Source organism: Mustela nivalis, assembly GCF_964662115.1.
Source record: "Mustela nivalis genome assembly, contig: HAP1_SCAFFOLD_211, whole genome shotgun sequence".
NCBI classification, from domain to species: Eukaryota; Metazoa; Chordata; class Mammalia; order Carnivora; family Mustelidae; genus Mustela; species Mustela nivalis.
Genome location: NW_028136423.1, coordinates 1,086,445 through 1,095,681, shown reverse-complemented (window position 1 = coordinate 1,095,681; position 9,237 = coordinate 1,086,445).

Here is a 9,237-nt window from a genome sequence, read left to right as displayed (position 1 = left end):
TGATAAAGAAATTGAAGGAGACACAAATGGAAAGATAGCTCATATTTATGAATGGTAAGAATTAACATTGTTAAAATGTCCATACTACCGAAAACCATCTGTAAATTCAATTCCTATCAAAAATCCAATGTTAGGGGCACCTTGGTGGCTCAGTGGGTTAAGCTGCTGCCTACGGCTCAGGTCATGATCCCAGGGTCCTGGGATCGAGCCCCGCATCAGCCTCTCTGCTCAGCAGGAAGCTGCTACCTCTTCTTTCTCTGCCTGCCTCTCTGCCTGCTTGTCATCTCTCTCTCTCAAATAAATAAATAAATAATCTTTTAAAAAATCCAATATTGTGTTTTTACAGAAGTAAGTAAAGAATCCTAAAATTTATATGAGACCATAAAAGACAACAAATAATCAAAGCAGTTCTGAGAAAGAATGAAGAAGCGAAATTACACTCTTGATTTGAAACTATACTACAAAGCCCTCATGCTCAAAACAATAAAGCATACTGGCATAAAAACAGACCAATAAACAAGTAGAACAGAATTGAGAGTCCAGAAATAAATCCTTTCATACAGTCACCTAATATTTGACAGGGGCCAACATATGTAATGGGTAAAGATAGTCTGTTCAGTAAATGATATTTAAAACTGAATAGTCACATAAACAGTATGAAACTGGAACCTTATATCACTCATAAATCTTAACTTGAAATAGATTAAAGACTTAAATGTGATGCATGAAACTAAATTTCCTAAAGGAAAACATAGGAAAAATTCTTCTTGACATTGGTCTTGCCAATAGTTTTTTGGATACCAGACCAAAAACACAAGCAAAAATAAATAAATGGTATTACATCAAACTAAATTTTCTGCATTGCCAAAACAAAAAAAAAGGGAATGAAAACACAATCCACAGAATGGAAGAAAATACAAAACTTATATCTGAAAAGAGGTTAATAACTAACAGATACAAAAAGAAAAAAATATATAATTAAAAAAAAGCAAAAGGATCTCAATAGACTTTTTTTTTCAAAAAAGTTATATAAATGACCAACAGGGGCATTAAAAAGTGCTCAACGTAAAAAACTCAGGGCAAAGTCATTATGTTGTTGTTTTTGTTTACCTCTGAAAAACACAGCAAGATATTACTACCTCTTAGAATATATACTACCAAAAAATTAAAACTAACAAATTTTGGTAAATATTGGGGAAAATGGGGAACTTATGCACTGTGATAGGGATATAAATTTGTATGGAAAACAGTATGGAGACTATTCATATTATTAAAAGTAAAATTACCATATGATTCAGTAATCCCACTTCTAGGGATATAGCTAAAGGAAACGAAGTCACTATTCAAAGACATCTCTGCACTCTTATGTTCATTATAAAATTATTAACTCTAAGCAAGAGATGGAAATAACTTCAGTATCCATTAATGGATGAATGAATAAAATAAGTATGGTAAATATATACTATGGAATACTACTTAACCATGAAAAATTAAGAAATACTGCCATTTACAATACCATGGATGGATCTTGAAGGTATTATACTAAGTGAAATATTTCAAAGATTTTATATATTTTTTAATTTATGTATTACGATATCCCTTACATACAGAATCTGAAGAAAAAGCAAACTAGTGGAAACTTAGAGTTGAGTTGACAAGGGGTGAACCTGGGGTGGAATAAGGTGGTCAAAGGGTACAAACTTGCAACTATAATAGGAAAAAGTTCTGGGGATCTAATGTACAGCATGATGGTCATAGTTAATAATATATACATACTTTTTTAATTGTGCTTCCCTTTATTAAATTTTGCATATATTACATTCTTACAAGTTGAAAGTTTATAGCAATCTTGTATAAAATAGGTCTGCTGCCACCATTTTTCTAACACCATTTGTTCATTTTGTGTCTCTCTGTCACATGTTGGTAATTCTTGCAATATTTCAAGTTTTTTCATTATTATTGTATTTGTTATGGTGATCTGTGATCAGTATTTATGACCCACTGAAAACTCAGAACTAGTTTACTTAAGGTATATACATTGTTTTTCTTTAAAGACATAATGCTTTTTTTTTTTTAAAGATTTTATTTATTTATTTGACAGAGAGAAATTACAAGTACACTGAGAGGCAGGCAGAGAGAGAGAGAGAAGGAAGCAGGCTCCCTGCTGAGCAGAGAGCCCGATGCGGGACTCGATCCCAGGACCCCGAGATCATGACCTGAGCCGAAGGCAGCAGCCTAACCCACTGAGCCACCCAGGCGCCCAGACATAATGCTTTTGAACAGTACAGTATAGTGTTTATATTTTATATGCACTGGGAAACATAATTTTTTATTTGCACTGGGAAACCAAAAAATAATAATAATGATTTGACCTAGTTTATCGAAATAATCACTTTATTGAGGCGGTCTGGAACAAAACCCACAAGATCTCTGAAGTTTATCTCTACTGTACTATATACATAAAAGTTGCTAAGAGAGTAGATCTTAAAATTCCTTACAATACATGCATAAAAAACAGAGGCAACTATATGAGATAGTAGATGTATTAACATTTTTATGTAGATTATATTGCAATGCAGATGTATACCAATTTATCAAATGGTACAAAATTTACACAATGTTAAAAGTTTGCAGTGTTATAAGAAATCATTTCTTAAATTTACGAATTATAATATGTCAATTATTTTTCAATAAAGCTGGAAATAACCTTTTGTAGAATTAATCTATTTTTCAAAAGAGGAAGTAAGGAAGTAGAAACTGCAACTAACTCTGAAATAATAGAATACAAAATCCATTTTAGTTATATACACACTGTGACAAACACTATTAGTTAGTTTACAATGAAGGAATACTTATGAAGCATGAAGGATGGTCTATAAATAAGGCTGAAAGAGCTCAGTTTTAAGGTTTAAATTTAAAATCTTCTTTTGAAATACTAAACTGACCACCCAGTTTTCCAAACATAAATGTCTTAACTGCATGAATTTATTTCATACAACTCTATAATCTAGTTTCATAAGAAAGCAGCATGCAAATTTTGAATATGACAGACTCGCTTAAGTTTCTTTATGTTCAACAGTAAAGGATACTTCCCTAAAAATAAATAGAAGAAAAATCAGCATATTTATAATGATAATTATTATTCATAATAAGATTGATATTGAATTAAGGAATATATAGCCTCAGAGGGGGTAAAGTAAAATGAAATTTATTTTGGTAAATGTGTCTATGAATAGTCAATACAATGCCTCAATATAAATGAATATTACCATTTTAAACAATTTAATTACTATTATTAGAATTATTATAAGTATAAAAATAGCTATTATTTTAGCATGGAATATGAGACTCTCATGCTCCATGCTTCATTACATCCACACAACAATTCTGCATAATAAGTATTATCATCACCATTTCATGGGTGAAAAAACTGAGGCTAACACATTTAGATAACTGGTTTATGATTACATGGCTAGTAAAGATACATCACACTAATTTAGGCTTTATGATTTCAGAATTGTACTCTTTCCACTGCACATTCTATTACTCTATTACTTGGCTTGTTTTCATTTAGTTCTTTAATTTTATTCATGTGGTGATGGCTTAAAGCTTCATTTAAAGGAAGCTTAAAAAAATTCATTTAACCAAAAGCTCCCAAGAATGAAAAATGTCATGGAGCTAATGTAGATATGGATATCATTAGTTAATGGGTAACCATATATTTTCCACTCTAATGACATAACAATCAGAGTATTTTTCTAAGTTTTAGTCTCTGAGTATTAAAAAGGACTTTGTTAAAATAGAAATATTTAGACAAAATTTACACAATGTTAAAAGTTTGCAGTGTTATAAGAAATCATTTCTTAAATTTACGAATTATAATATGTCAATTATTTTTCAATAAAGTCACCTTAAGATAAATATTAGAAAACTGAGGAAACAAATGGAGATTCGAACACTGAGCTATGATATAATGAATGGTTTAAAGTATTTAGTAGAATATAGAAAAGCCCTTTAAAGCCCTTTAAAGCCTGGTCTTAGCCTAGCACTGCAGCTCCTGGGATATCTGTCTATCTATCATCTATCTATCTATCTATCTATTTAGATATAAATTTGAAGATTTTTTAACTTAAAGATTTTGAGAAATAGAACATAATCAGCACCATAGAAGATCTGTTTATGATAACAACCTAGCCCCTTCTCCCAGTTTGTTAATATTCTCTCTTATTTAATGTAACATTGTGCAAATATACCACTGCTGATATGCCGTTATGAATGAAATAACTATAATCATCTGTTTTCATATCCTGGTGAAAATATTCATTTAGTTCCATGTTGTATTTCCAGGAATGGACAAAATTTTTTTTTAATTTTTAATTTTTCTAAATATTGTCCAACCTACCTCAAATGTTTTTATTATGGGCACTGTCATTCTTTCACATTCTTGCAAGACATTTTTACTGTTTCCCAATATGGTAAGTGTGTAATAGTATGCCATTCTAGGTTTTAATTTATTTTTAATTTAATTTAATTTAATTCCAGATTCATAATAAAGATAAACAGTTTTTACCTATGAGTGGCCATTTGAATTTCCCTTTCTGTAAAGTACATGCTTCAATCTTTTGATATCTTAACATTGTGTCATACTGACTTCTTTAAGAATAGATTTCCTGAATGAACTTTTAGCTGTGTAGGTCTTCTCTATTTTATTTTGAACTTGCTTTCATTTCAAAAACTTTATATTTATTTTCATAATCTGCTTTTATTTTGCTTTGTCTATTGTCTATTTATTTGCAAGCAAGAGAGAGCGAGCGAGTGAGAGTGCAGGGGAGGGATAGAAAAAGAAAGGAAAAGAATCTTAAGCAGGCTCCAGGCTCAGCACAAAGCCCAACTCTGGGCTCTATTTCACAACCCTGACATCATGACCTGAGCCAAAAAGAAAGAAATAAAATAAAATTAAGGTGTTAAAAAAAAAAAAAGGAAAAAGAATTGGAGGTTTAATTAAGTGAGCCACCCAGGCACCCCTGGGGTATCTTAAATTGGCTGTCATATCTTTAAAGTTCTAGAGTATCCATTTGGTTCATTTATAAAATCTTTCTCAATATCATTTTTTAGTTTCAGTTTTTTGTTCAATTTGCTTCCCCTCTCATTTCTTTGAGCAGAGTAATCAAGCCATTTTACAATCTTTATTGATCATTTTAATATCATACTTAATCCCATTTTGTCTATCAAATCTTGTTAATGGTTTTTCTTTGTGTGCTTTGTTACATTTTGTTATGTTCAAGACATTATATTTGAAACTCTTATTGAGTAGGAATAATTAAGAGCTATAATAATGGTATGGTCCTCCTTGGCAGGATTTTCTCTTATATCTGAGACTTTACAAGACAATCATACTCCAAATTCAGTGGTTGACTTTCTCAGTTTACACAGAAGGCAAGGTAGGCTCTAGTCTTATTTCTGCTTCTCCTTGTGCTTTGGGGATCTCAACTTAAATTTGGGTTGTACCAAAGTCCTCAAATTTGATTGCTGCTGGATTTTGAATTTTTTTTCTCTAGTATCAAGTGTCTATTAAAAACACAGCTCAGTGTGTTTTAGCAGTTTCAAATGCTCTCATAGCTAAAATGGCTTCAGGGCATATATCTCTAGGCTCTCATTGTGTTTCGTATTGGCCCAGTAATCCCTCACTTATTTTTATAATCATTCTGATATTTTTAACTTTAAAAGCTATTTTGTCTGGATTTTTAAGTTGTCTTAAGTAGGAGTTTTTAGATCACCATTACTAGAAGCAACAACAAATATACATGAAAATATCTGCAGTAGTTTATCACATCTTTATGGCTTTGAACTTCCATAAGCCGAGGCATCCTTCTCTAATCACTTAGGCAAACTCCAAGTTACCCTTTAAAACAACACAAGAATTGCTTCATTTAAGAACATGTTCAGGGATGACTCTTGCCCACTGTCCTTACCAACATTCCCACACACTCTTTGCTACCCACACCTTGTTTATGAACTTTCATTAGGTATATCAGCGGGACCAGAATTTTGCTCTATTGTATTTTTGACCTTTAGAGCTTTAATTAAATATGAATTCCATAGAAAGTCTGTCCCTTTTCTTTCAAACCTGGGTTAGTTATTTCTTCTCATTCTTTGTCAGAAGTTACTTTATTAGAGAAATGTATGGCTCTATTGTGACTTTGGAGCCTTTACAGTTTTTTGACTGGAAAAATCACCCATCCCTGAGATTTTTACGCAGCTTCCTGGCTGATATTATTCAGAAATCTGTTCAAAACAGACTTTTTCAGGGAGGCCCTTTTGGACCACTCAGTTACAAAACCTCTTCTCAATCACTGCTCTTATTAAAATGTGCTTATTTAGTTCAAATATGCATCACTATTAAAGAAAAACCAGTACGATTTTTTTCTTTTTAACGTTGGCTTACCTATTATCTATCTCTCCCATTAAAATTATTCCTCTGGGCTGGGGTTTTGTTGTGCTCATCTTGGGCCAGACTCAATAAATTGTCTCTGAATGATTGAATTGTTTGACTCCCTTGCTAGATTCTCAACTTCATGAGGCCAAGGATTGTTCTATTCAGTCCTTTATCTGTTATATTGCAGTCACTTATGTGACTAATGGGAAAAATCACAGAAAGAAAGAGTTAAAACTACAGAAAAACCCCGTAGGTTCAATAACACAAAGCTTTCTAAAATTATTTAGCCCAGGAATTGAATACTGGCTGCACTTTTGATTTTTTTTAAATGGTATTGAATTTAATTTAAATGGAAATACTTGAATGGTAGAATAATAAAAAAAATTATTAAAGCAACTTGCTCCTTTAAGTAAGAATTATATAGGGCATCTCTTCTAGAAGCAAAATTTTCAAATGTCAAACATCTGAAAGCATAGAAGGAGAAGTAAGAGTGTGAATTGTACTTCAATGCTCTTTTCTTTATATTCAGCAAACAGCTTCATTCACACCTTTCCAATTTTTTCAACTCTTTTGACAAAGCCTTCAGAGGAGTTACTGCTGATGACAACCATCACAGCCTAACAGGAGAAATTTTATGAAGAAAAATAATAGCGTGTTTTTCCCAAATTGTCAAGGATATGGTGAAGCTCTGTCGGATTCAAAGGAGGAATGTGCAATTCCATGCTATATATCATAATAACTTATTTTAATAGTGGCTTTGCAATTTTTCAGATATATCCATTTACTGAAAGCACTATCAAATAAACAAAAGCAAACAAATTAACAGGGGTTCGAGACAGGAATTATCTAATCTAAAAATAGCACATGTTCACAGAATACACAACACATATCCCAAGTACTACTATAGGTTTCAAGTAATAGTCAAAACAATAGTAAACATGATTCAGACCCTACCAGACAAATCATAAATGGGATCTTAACTGTAAATCCTTATCTTTAGATCAAAGCGGGTAATTGGGTGCTGAAGATCCATTATAGAACTAATATGTTATAGAACTCCTCTGAAATGAGTCATTTATTCCATCACTTTTCCTGCACAGCTGCTGACCCATGTTTTGGTTCCTGGAAATAGCTGCTACCCTGTCATACTTCTTTAAAGCACATATATTGATAACTCTACTCACTCCTCCATTCCTCTGTGACTGTCACTGTGTTAAAATGTGGAGTCAGCTGACTCACTTGTGGTGGTAATAAAGTAGATGAGTTTGCAAAGTATTTTGTTATTTCTAAAAATGCAAAAACCAAATTACATTGAAATCATAAGCGGTGTTTCAGGGAGAGCTGTAGGATGTGGTTTCTTGTGTAATCCACAGAGATTAGCTCCAACACATATTTAAACTCTCCTCTAGGAGCAACCTTAGTGGTAAAGCAAGAAGATAAACAGATGTATACACACCCTGGCACAAAAGTATCACTTATGTTTGGCTTCCTAGTCTCCTCGTGTTACTTATTTATCTTAACGTCTCTCTGAAATCAGGGAACACAGAATCTCAATCAGTTGATATTTTTCTACTGAATTACCCAATAGTCTGATCATACCCCTAAGACTTTTTAAAATTATTTCACTCATAATCCCAAATCTGCTTTGCCTCCTCAGCTCAGTACACTGTAATTTGATTTCAAAATGAGGACGGTTGTCAGTAATGCCACATTCATTTATCTATTTTACAATTCCATGTACTTAGAACTATGAAGATATGTTAATAACATCCATTCCAAAAAGCCACCCTACATTTATTATCATGAAACAAGACCTCAAGAAAGAGAATTCAAAATCATCCATGTATTTGCAATTTATTGCAATAAAGCCTTTATCAATAGACTTCCCTGTGCACATGGTGGTCAAATTGCTGGTGAAAACCAGCCAGATCTATTACAAGCTTTCTCATGGCTTCTAGGTAATCCAAGTGAGCCTTTCTTGATACTGGGAAGGGATAAAGCAGGGAAGGGATAAACAGTGATGTAAGAATTTGCTGGACAAAAGTAATGACTCTCATTACAGAGTGAGTATTTTAAAGCAAAAGAGCCTGTTGGGAATATTGTTTTATAAAATAGTGGTTTTTTATTAACTTTTTAAAATTCAATTAGTTATCATATAGTGTACCATTAGTTTCAAATGTAGATTTCAGTTATTCATCCATAGCATATAATAGCTAATGCTCAGTACTTACTGTTATAGCTTCTTGAAAGCAGAATTTTAACCCACTGAGCCACCCAGGCGCCCTTGAAAGCAGAAATTTAGATCATATTTTCTGATTACTTCCATGAAGTACAACACTTTCCTGCTAGCAACCTTCAAAACATACTGTTTGTTAGAGGAATTTCTTTCATAATAAATAAATAGGAATTTATTTAAATTTATAAATATATAAAATAAATAGGAATTTATTTAAAATTATTTAAATATTGCACACTGTTTCATTGTTCATAAATAAGGTGATGATATATAGCCATTAGTTGGTAGCACTGATATATCACTTTCTTTTTACTTCTCAGTGCATTCTCTTTACACAAAATAGATATATATTTTAAAAGAATCTGAATCTGTGGCAAACTTTTAAAAACCCTATAAAGTTTATCATTTTAAGTAATCTCAATTATCTTCCTCAATTGTGATAGTATATCCTTCTATCTAGGCCAGATATTGTATGAGGGATTTGAAGAGACATACTTTTCTAAATTTCACTTTTCTCATCTGCAAAATGCTGATCATGATCCTACAATAAAATACACTTACAATT